The sequence below is a fragment of the Pelodiscus sinensis genome, chromosome 3 (genome assembly GCF_049634645.1).
Source record: "Pelodiscus sinensis isolate JC-2024 chromosome 3, ASM4963464v1, whole genome shotgun sequence".
Taxonomy (NCBI): domain Eukaryota; kingdom Metazoa; phylum Chordata; order Testudines; family Trionychidae; genus Pelodiscus; species Pelodiscus sinensis.
Window position 1 is genome coordinate 2,241,285 of NC_134713.1, and position 10,438 is coordinate 2,251,722.

Here is a 10,438-nt window from a genome sequence, read left to right on the forward strand (position 1 = left end):
GAGGCTCTGGGCCTCTTTCCCAGACTTGGAGAACTCTCTGTGAGCTTGAATGCTTAGGGCCTAGTAAAACATGCTTTCTTGCCCATCATCTTGCTCTTGAACATCCAGTATCCTCATCTGGAGTATTGCGTCCAGTTCTGGGCCCCCTGTTACACAAAGGGGCTGTGTCTACACTCGTGGCTTCTTGCACAAGTAATATGCAAATGAGGCTAAGCGTGGAATATCGCCGAGCCTCATTTGCATACCTAATGAGCCGCCATTTTTTTCAGAAGAGGCTCTTGCGCAAGAAGGAGCTGTCTACACTGCCCCTTCTTGCGCAAGAAAAACCCTCCTGCGCAACGCCGTTACACCTAGTACTTTTCAGGATTACACCTATTACTTTGGGGAGAGGGGTAGCTCAGGGGTTTGAGCATTAGCCTGCTAAACCAGGGGTTGTGAGTTCAATCCTTGTGGAGGCCGTTTGGGGCAAAAGTTTGTCAGGGATGGTACTTGGTCCTGCTGTGAAGGCAGGGGATTAGACTCAATGACCTTTAAGGTCCCTTCCAGCTCTAGGAGATAGGCAATCTCCATTAATTTAAGAGGGTTTTCTTGTGCAAGCGGGGGCAATGTAGATGCTCCTTCTTGCGCAAGAGCCTCTTCTGAAAAAAATGGAGGTTCATTAGGTATGCAAATGAGGCTCGGTGATATTCCACGCTTAGCCTCATTTGCATATTACTTGCGCAAGAAGCCGCGAGTGTAGACATAGCCAGGGTGTGGATGCATCGGAGACACGTCATTTAACACCAGCTGATTTTTAATTAAAAAAGAAGACAAGGAGCAGAGGTTTTGGTGGCATCTGGGAAGGGGATGTCTCTGGGGTAGCATCCCCCTCCTAATCCCGGCAGCATATCATGGTATGGTGGTAGCAGGTGCCGATCTCCACTTCGTCGTCATCGCAGTCGTTATAGCGGCACGTCCCGCCTTTCTCCAGGCAGTGTCTGAGATCCCGAGTCATGCGCTGGCCACGCGCTGTGCAAGGAGGAGAGTTGGGTTTGCGAGGGGAGAGGCAAGATGATCTCCACTTTGACAGCGGGCCAAAGGTCAGGACGAAAAGCTCGAGAAACTCCCGGAGAGGGACTGGGCTGGTCGACTCCTAACGCCCATTGAACTCTGCCCCTTGGAGATGGCCCCATAAAGAAGTCCTGCAAGACTTGCCTAAAGGAACAGCAACACGCTGACCGTTCAGATCCCCAGTAAACACCGGAGTAGAGGAGAATGAAACCTGAGGCAAGATTCACCCAGCCCAAAGGACTCAGGAGACTGGGGCCCTGAATTGAACAGCACTGCTCAGATGCCCCAAATCTTTTCCCTACATTTTGGGGAAGCTCAGACCCTACTGAAGATTGGAACGTGGACCCGCCTGTCTCAGGTTCTGGGGGAGCCAGCGGCTGGTTTTTCAGCTGAGCTCCCTCCCTACCTCCTTCTCCAAGGCTTTTGGGAGGAAATTGTGACGCTGGGTTCAAACCACGAGTGATTATCACGCGGAATCAGATCACCACTCGAAATAAGTGCAGCGAGTGAATCCCGCCTCCGTCTAGGTTGGGGAGGGCGGGTCCAGGATGTCACTCCTTGAGTTTTCACTTACATTCTCCATTGGAACCTGCTATGCAACGTGAAACTCAAGGGGCCAGATCTGCTGCACCGCTGACCCTCTTCCTCCCCCCTCATCCCCCAGTGGAAATATTTAGGGTCCGATACAACCCGGCTCCAGTACGGACATCTCACCTGCAGGGGCCAGGCAGATCCCTAAGAGCAGCACAAGCAGCAGGGGGAGAAGCCTCATGGTTTGCAGTCAGCTGGGACGCTGGAGAGAAGAGACATAAAGACAAAACTGGCCCCGACACAACCTCCCCGGTGCTGTACAAACAGACAGACAGAGAGACCCAGAGACAGGCGGGCGGACAGGAACCGGAGCGGAGGTGCTTGGCAAGATGCAGACGGATCTCCCAATTGGCGCTGGCTGCCCAGGGACGCGCAGGATGTGAATGGACCGAAGCCATGACAGAGGCCAGCCCATGACGTGGGCTCCCAGGCGCCATGGTAACACTAATTGTAACGATCTCTCATCTCTGCCTTGATTCCCCCCAGCAATGGCCAACCCTCGTCATCGTCTGACACCGGCCCGTTTCCCGTTTACATGCAAAGGCCGGCACCTCCCCCATCGCCAACCCACATCCCACCCGGCCGTTCGCGTCCCCAAACTGAGCCCCCTACGGGCGTCTTGTAGGGTCCCCGTCCTCCTGCCTACAGCCCCCCTGCTCCCTGGGGGGCCGTGAGCTCTGGGATCAGGAGCCCTGAGCCCCTCCGAGGGCGCTCTCCCCCCCACCAGCGGGGGACACACACACAGATGAAGGCGATGACTTGAGCTGGCATCACCTGGTCCTCACAGCTCAGCACCCTCCCAACTTGCTTCGCACCAGTGGCTCCGGTGGCCACAGCAGATCCAGATCCACGCCCAGCTGCCGTGACAGGTTACGGGGGCAGCGGCCACCCCCAGACGCCTGCAGGGAGGGGAAGCAAGGGAGATGCTAAGCCTGGCTTAGGTAAAGGCCAAGGGCCCTTGAATGCAGCCAGCGTTTTCCAGCAACGCTCACAGCCTTAGCGCCCTCGGGTCACCTGGTGCCTCCAGCACAGCCTGGCTCCTACTCTGCGGTGTGCCCACGGCAGTGCCCACGGTGCCTCTGCCAGCCACCGGCTCGGAACCTGCTTGTCACAGAGACAAACACAATCCTGCCTTGTGATTGGCTGAAAAGAGGCACGGGACAACTTCAGAATTTCCCCCTCCATTGTGAGGTGACAATGGGCCCAGCAACCTCCTGGATTAGCCAATCAGAATTAGGTTTGCCAATATTCTAATTCCAGAAAAACCAACCCTTTTGCCCCGCCCACTGCCCCGCCCCATGCTGGAGACCTTGCCCCACCCCGTCTTGAGGCCCCACCCCACTCCTTCCCGAGGTCCCCTCCCCCATTCATTTTCAATGCAAGCCCCAGCCAGGCCCCTCTCTCGTCTTGCCAGACGTACTGTGGGACGTTCGGGTTTCCTTTGTCACAGGACACTAGAGCTGGCAGGAAACCCATCAGAAAGTTTCCTTCCATTTCACAAAGGCTTTCAGGATTCTTTCCCTCCCCTCGCCCCATGTTTCGTAACCAGCCCCGGGGGCGCTTGGTCACAAGTGGTGGTGATTTCACGTGAGGAATTAGACACACACAGTATCCCAGCTGCAAATGGCCCATTCAAAGCCCAAATACGGAGCGTGAGGAGGCGGCCAGGCAGCAGGGGAAGACATCTTCACCCTGGGACCCCTCAGCAGCTGCCTCCTCAGTGCTCGTGAGTTGCACACTCTGCCGACCCGGCCGATGGGAGCTGCGTCTGGTGGGTTTCCTTACACAAAATGGATCCAGCCCATAGGCGGGATTGAACCTGGGCCCAGTGCTCCCTGTAAGCTGAGCACTTGAGCAGCCTCCCAGGAGAGATTCAGGTGCTGCCCAGATGATTAGCAGAGCCCCCACAGCCGGGAGCATGTGTTTCTTCTGGTGGTGCACATCTGCGCGTGCTTTGGCGCACCAAACAATATTTATTCTGCACGCGGATGGGAAAAAATGTGGACGGAACATTGCCTGGGATCGTGGGGGTTAAAGCCGTGAGCTTCTACTCCATCAGCTGAATGCCACCCGCCCCTTCACTAAGGCTGGACTCTCAGCCTGTGGGTTACACTTCTTTCAGTGACGCTCCAGATGTTTTGCTTTTGGGTCGCATGTCCCCAGGAAGGCTGAGCTGAGGGAGGGGTGGGGACTGGTCAGTGCTGCAGGTGCTGTGAGGTCCATCGGACACAGAGCTAGGAGCAGGGTCCGGGGCCTGTGAATAAGGAATTGGTGTGCCTGGGGCATTCAGTCTCAGGCTGTGCTGGCCGGTGTCGAGCGCCCGTGTCCCTCCCTGGGCACCGAGGTACCAGTGGCCCGATTCTCAGCGGCGCTGAGCGCCTGTCACTCCCAGGGCGCTCGCTGGGTTGCCCATCACCTCGGCTAACAGCCAGTCATGTTGGTACCCAGATATGGGGTCTGGTCAGGGGCATCCAATGCGGAACATTCTGGCCAACGGGGCCCCCACGTTTCACAAGAAGGCTTTCTCCTGTCCTTCCCTCATGACAACGCTGCTTGACAGGGACCGATTCCTACCTACACCGCGTGGGCCAGCCAGGTGCTGGACTCCGATGTAATTTTGCTGCATTCCACTGACTTCACTGCATTAGCACTGCTGGCAATGAAACCAGAAACTAGCCAGGTAGCAATATTTGTCACTGGGCTCTGGTAGAGTCACGCTAAGCTGGGGGCAGAGATAGATCTGCTGGAGGGCATGAAGAGGGTCCAGAGTGACCTAGACAGATTGGAAGTTTGGGCCAAAAGAAATCTGATGAGGTTCAACAAGGACAAGTGCAGAGTCCTGCCTTTGGGATGGAAGAATCCCAAATATTGGTACAGGCTGGGGACCGACTGGCTAAGCAGCAGTTCTGCAGAAAAAAGCCCTGCTGATTACAGTGGGTGAGAAGCTGGAGATGAGTCAACAGGGCGCCCTTGTAGCCAAGAAGGCTAACGGCATATTAGGGGGCATTAGGAGGAGCATGGCCAGCAAATCTAGGGAAGTGATTATTCCCCTTTATTCGGCTCTAGGGAGGGCACATCTGGAGTATTGTGTCCAGTTCTGGGCCGCCCACTACAGAAAGGATGCGATCGCATTGGAGAGGGTCCAGCGGAAGGCAATGAAAATGATTAAGGGGTCTGGAGCACATGGCCTACGAGGAGAGGCTGAGGGATTTGGGTTTGTTTAGTCTGCAGAGGAGCAGAGCGAGGGGGGATTTGAGAGCAGCCTGCAACTCCCTGCAGGGGGGTCCAAAGAGGCTGGAGAGAGGCTGGTCTCAGTGGGGGCAGGTGGCAGAACAAGGAGCAATGGGCTCAAGTTGCAGTGGGGGAGGTCTAGGTTGGAGATTAGGACAAACCATTTCCCTACGATGGTGGGGAAGCCCTGGGCTGGGTTCCCTAGGGAGGGGTGGAATCTCCATCCCTAGAGGTGTTTGAGTCCCAGCTGGACCAAGCCCTGGCTGGGATGATGGAGTTGGGCTGGTCCTGCTTTGGGCAGGGGGCTGGACTCGGTGCCTCCTGAGGTCTCTTCCAGCCGTGGGGTTCTGTGGACGGCAACGTGAGGGGAGTACGCCTAGGGCTTGTTGAAAGCCACTGTGAATGTGGCAACACCTGAAATGAGAACAACGGGGCAGATGGGCCCATGTGGAGGAGACCAAATCATTCACACCCGGCTGTGGAAGTTCAGAACGTCCCTTTTATGAAGGCCGCGTGAGGTGTGTATTGAGGGAAACGTGTCCCGCACAGATTTCTCCTGAGTTTCTGGCCCGGTTCACTCTGTCCCTACGTGCACGGCGTCCTTTATGACGTTCTCTTGCAGCATATCCTGTTGCTCCGCAGGCAGCTCCCGATCTCTTCCTCATCCAGGTAGCAATTGTCAGGGCGACAGGAACCGCCTCGGAATAAACACCCCAGCACGACAAACTGGCCATTTCCTGGAGGCAAAGAAAGGACTCATCTTATACACAGGCAGGACGCTGGGGTCTAGGGAAACCACTGGGCTCGCTGAACGAGGCATGTAGGCCTAGTCATTGCATGTGCAAAAAGCCACGAGATCAAGAAAATCATAGAATCATAGAACTGGAAGAGACCTCAGAAGGTCAAGTCCAGCCCCCTGCTCTAGGCAGGACCAATCCCAACTCAATCAACCCGGCCAGGGCTTTGTCAAGCCGAGACTTAAACACCTCTAGGGATGGAGACTCCACTACTTCCCTAGGGAACCCATTCCAGTGCTTCACCACCCTCCTAGTGAAATAAAATCTCTGTGAGCAGGGCCTTAAAGGAGGAAACTTCAGAGGTCTGTGAAAAGAAAGATTGAAATCCATCCAGGGGGCCCCAGACCAGTATCCAAATAGATGTGACCCAGACGACTTAGGGTAACGGGTTCAGAAGTGCCTTCGGGCCAGACGTTTGAAAGTATTTAGGTGCCTACAAATGCAGAGGGCACCTCTGAAAGTCATTGGGAGTTAGGCACTGTCGAAAATCCCATTAAGACCCTACCTCGGGAGTGGGTGATAACATTCACGGGGGACGGGGGAAGGGACTTAATTAATTTTGATACATGGTCATGAGCCGGCTCTACTCTGGAAGGGGCGGAGCCTGGGGAGGAAGGGGCGGGGCTGGGGACTAGCCTCTCTCCAGAGTTGTCTGGGGACGTAGGCTCTGAAATTAAAACACAGCAAACCGCTCGCAGCCCCCGGCTCCACCGCTGCCGCATGGCCTGGCAGCCGCCCAGGTTTGCTGCAGCTATTTAAAAGGCTCTTGTCTACAGTCCTTGCTGGGGTAGCACTGCAACTGGGAGCCGGGAGCCATTTATACAGGATCCTGCTGCCTTAGCCACTGGCTGGAAATCGGACAGCTGGATATAACTAGAACGCGGCCAGATGCCATCCGCGGGTCGGATCAAAGCGTTAGGTGGGCCGGATCTGCGGCTGTTTTATCTGCAGCTTGAAGCTCCTCGACACCTTTTACAACGTGGACCTCAGGGTATGTCTAGACCACAAGCTTTTGTCAACAGAAGTTTTGTCGACAGATACTGTTGACAAAGCTTCTGTCGACAAAGACTGCCTAGACGGCATCCCGTTCTGTCGACAAAGTAAGCCCCTTTGTCGACATGAGAGTGTAGACGCAGAGGACAGTGTAGATGCAATAACGCCTTCTGTCAACAGAACTCTGTCGACAAAAGGCGTTATTCCTCGTAGAATGAGGTTTACCGCCGTCGTCAAAACTGCCGAGTTCTGTTGATGTTATGTCGACAGAACTCAGCGACAGTGTAGACGCAGGTATAGTTGTGTCGACAAAAGTCCATTTTTGTCAACAAAACCCTGTAGTCTAGACACTCCCTAAGTGACTTAGCAGGCCAGGACCCACCGATGTTTGCGGAAGATCATCTGAGCCTAAGCTTCTTTAGAAAAATGAGCGTTACGCGCCCAAGTCATTTAAACGCTCTGGAAACGTTTACCCTCAAATACGAAAGGCCGGATTCCCCGGTGCGCTAGGACGGTGCCGTGCCATGCCGCAACGGGAGATGGAAAGGAACCACACACGTGGCTCTGTCGGTCAGTTCCACGACGTTTCTTGCTTCTTGGCGTTGCCAGAACGATGCAGAGCATCCCCGGTTTGCTGGTGACCGGACCCTCATGTTCCTTTTCAAAGACAGGGTGGGGTCCCTCGCAGAGGTCCGCCGGCTAAGTCGAGGGAATGCCCAAAGCATCTCTCTTCTTCACTTCCCCACCAACCCCGGAGTGCTGCTGGCAGAAGGAAAGGATGAAATCCATCGGCCCGTCAGTCCTTCCTGTACCAAACCTCACTGGGTCAGCGGGCTACGATTCTGCAGCCACCTTGCCCAGACATCCATGGGGCGCAAGGATGAACTACAGAGTTGGGGGGTTTTCTTTATAAAAATAACCAACGTTTCACCCGCTGGGGCTGTCACTGCTCCAGCTGCAGAGTCTCCAAGCGTGGCTGGGGTTGAGAGTCGAGAGGAGCGACTGGGCTTGGAAGCTTTGCATGCCCACGGGAGAGGTCAGTGGCTCCCGGTGGGGAAAGTCGGCCGTTTGAGAATGCGTCGCGGGTCTCCTTGCTACAGAGTGGGCGCTGGAGGCTGTTAGGAGCTTGGCAGAAGTTTGGCCTCCGGACCCGCCCGTCCATGCTTGGAGCAACGTGCCCAGTCCAACAACCAGGTAGGGTTGCCAGGTGTCCAATATTGAACCAGACAGCCCGGTATTTGCTTCTTCCGTTCAGTAAAAAAAATGGGGAAGACTCCAACTACCAGGCAAGTGAGTTCGGTATTTGGGTTCGGTTGTGAAGCCATCTGGCGACCCTAAATCAGGTCCAGGCTAGATCCCTGCATCCATGTGGCGATCCACAGACTCCTCCCACGGGGAGCCAGGCAGGCCTGCTGACTGGGTGGGGGCACAGGAGGCCACTGCCCCAGAGCCCGGCGATTCTAAAGGACCTGGGGTTCCCAGCCATGGCTACTGCAGCAGTGGTGGTGACCAAAACCCCAGACCCTATAAATCGCTGCCAGAGCACCACGAGGCAGACTCCTGGTGGCTCTCAGGGCTGCTGGTGGAGGCTGCAATGTGGCGTATTATGGGTGGCACTAAGGTCTAGCTGTTCCCAGCCCCGCCCCTTCCACCTGAAGCCCCTCCCCTTCCACCCGAAGCCCCTCCCCTTCCACCCGAAGCCCCACCCCTTCCAGCGAGGCCACGCCCTTTCCGGGCATGTGGAGCTGTGGCCCCCCCCACCTTGCCCAGGGGCCCGACAAATCTGTCGCCCCTCCCCCCCCAATTCCGTGGCAGGATTGGGGCCTGCCTTTGTTCGGATAGGGCAGGAAGCCAATGACGGTGTAGCTGCTGGAGGACTTCAGTATGAAAAAGATTGAAGAAGCCGCGAGATCTTGCTCTGAGATTCACATCGTTGACACTGACTGCTTGCTCGCGGTCTTACGTGCACTGTGGGAACTCCTGGCCTGACTGACGTCTATGGGAGTTGGGTTATCGATTCAAGGGGGCTTCTCCCACCGCTGACCATATTTCACTGGCTCTGCCCGGTGGGTTCTCTCGCTGACAAAGCACGGACCCTCTCCGAGAGGGGAATTTACCTGGCTTGGGCAGGGAAAGCAGGAAGAGACCAGCAAAAAGAAGAGAAAAGATTTTCATGCTTGACAGTCAACTGGAGTCTCAGGGAATCTGGAGGGGAGAGAAATGGAGAGAGATTGGAAGAGACGCTATTTCCAGGATGACAGCGAAAAGCCTGTTTGTTTATGCTGCAGTGTCTAAAAGGAGGCAGGACATAAGGACCATGTTAATTAAACTCTAATTGAACTGAGTTCATTCCTTTTTAATGTCATTACATTCATCCAGTGGATCTTCAAAATGTCCTTTGCTCTGAAGAAGAAAAGCAGCTGGAAGCCTGGCTTAGCAGGGACGGACAAATAATTATTAGCAATAAAAACGAGCCACGTTTTTTCCATTCCAAACCCCTCTACAAATGCTCCAGACTCAAAAAGGATTTATGAGCCGGTGATGGGGTGGACTAGGCCCAAAGCCCCCTGCTGGAGGTGGGGGAGGTTGCCACCCCACGCCCCAGGGAGAGGAGCAGAAGAGAGGTCCTCCAGGCAAACTAGAGCGGCTGCTTCTGCTGCAGCCAATCAGGGCCCAGCAAGCTGGTATAAAAACCGCTGCTGGGCCAGGGCCCGGCAGTTGCTTGCTGGAGCTCACCCCAGTCAAACCTAGGGACTGACTTGGAAGACAGCAGCTCCGAGTGTGAGCTGGACTTCAGACCTGGCTGGAATCCAGGTCCAGCAACTTCCAAAGTCAATTCAGAGCGGAGAAGTTGCAGACCCGTCCTCGGCCACAAAGGAGCGCCCGTGGGAGGGTGAGCCCCTTCACAGTGCTGTGGGGGGACATTGTTCTCAATGCATCAGAGGAGAAGAATACTTATGGGAAAGAGGACAACGAATGGCATTCACACCTAGTGGAGTTCAGCATGGATTCCGAGTTCTCCCGCATCATAAGAGCGGAGTGCTCCGAGCTAGAATTCCAGTTCTGCTGCCCATTGCCGTTAACAGAAGCCTTTTCGCTAGGCTGGAACGTTGGAACTTTTCACTCCGGTTGGTTGTGTTTTCACTCCGGAAGGGGTTGTGTTTTCCTGTCCTGTGAACACTGTTGAGATTTCAAAAATGCCTCTCCTCCCGAATCCAGATGAAAAGTCAAAGCCTTGCACATGTTTATGAACTAACCATCCCCCAACCCATCTTGGATTGGGTCAAGAAAAACCTTCCTTCCGATAAATTAAAAATGTTTAGTTTGTAGTTTAATCATTCTTCTAATTATAAAGTCGCAGAACAATTGGGACGAAACACATAAGACCCAGAATATCTTACTGCCCCTGTATAAAACTATGGAATGCCCACATCTTGAATACTGTGTACAGATGTGGTCTCCTCACCTCAAAAAAGATATTTTGGCCTTAGAAAGGGTTCAGAAAAGGGCAACTAAAATGATTAGGGGTTTGGAACGGGTTCCATATGAAGAGAGGTTAAAGCGACTGGGGCTTTTCAGTTTAGAAAAGAGGAGACTACAGGGAGATATGATAGAGGTCTATAAAATCATGAGTGGTGTGGAGAGGGCCGATAAAGAAAAGTTATTTATTAGTTCCCATAATAGAAGAACTAGAGGACACCAAATGAAATTAATGGGGAGCAGGTTTAAAACTAATAAAAGAAAGTTCTTCTTCACACAGCGTGTTGTCAACCTGT

General features: G+C 54.3%; 2 long non-coding RNA genes across 4 annotated transcripts; both read right to left on the minus strand.

Annotated features, from left to right (window-relative positions):
* Positions 1–775: 775 nt before the first annotated feature.
* On the minus strand, positions 776–2,756 carry LOC142827721 (uncharacterized). 2 transcript variants are annotated; one of them, XR_012902422.1, is made up of 4 exons: positions 2,656–2,756; positions 2,383–2,540; positions 1,765–1,843; positions 776–1,008 (listed from the first exon to the last, which is right to left on the minus strand). It is a non-coding gene; the product is annotated as an uncharacterized LOC142827721 (long non-coding RNA). The 2 variants fall into 2 exon arrangements; XR_012902423.1 differs by having other exon boundaries at positions 2,416–2,540; positions 2,656–2,754.
* A 2,720-nt stretch (positions 2,757–5,476) lies between these two features.
* Positions 5,477–9,998, minus strand: LOC112545505 (uncharacterized). Of its 2 annotated transcripts, none has more exons than XR_003088984.2 (3): positions 9,422–9,998; positions 8,780–8,867; positions 5,477–5,609 (listed from the first exon to the last, which is right to left on the minus strand). It is a non-coding gene; the product is annotated as an uncharacterized LOC112545505 (long non-coding RNA). The 2 variants fall into 2 exon arrangements; XR_012902424.1 differs by having other exon boundaries at positions 9,399–9,998.
* Between the last annotated feature and the right edge of the window lie 440 nt (positions 9,999–10,438).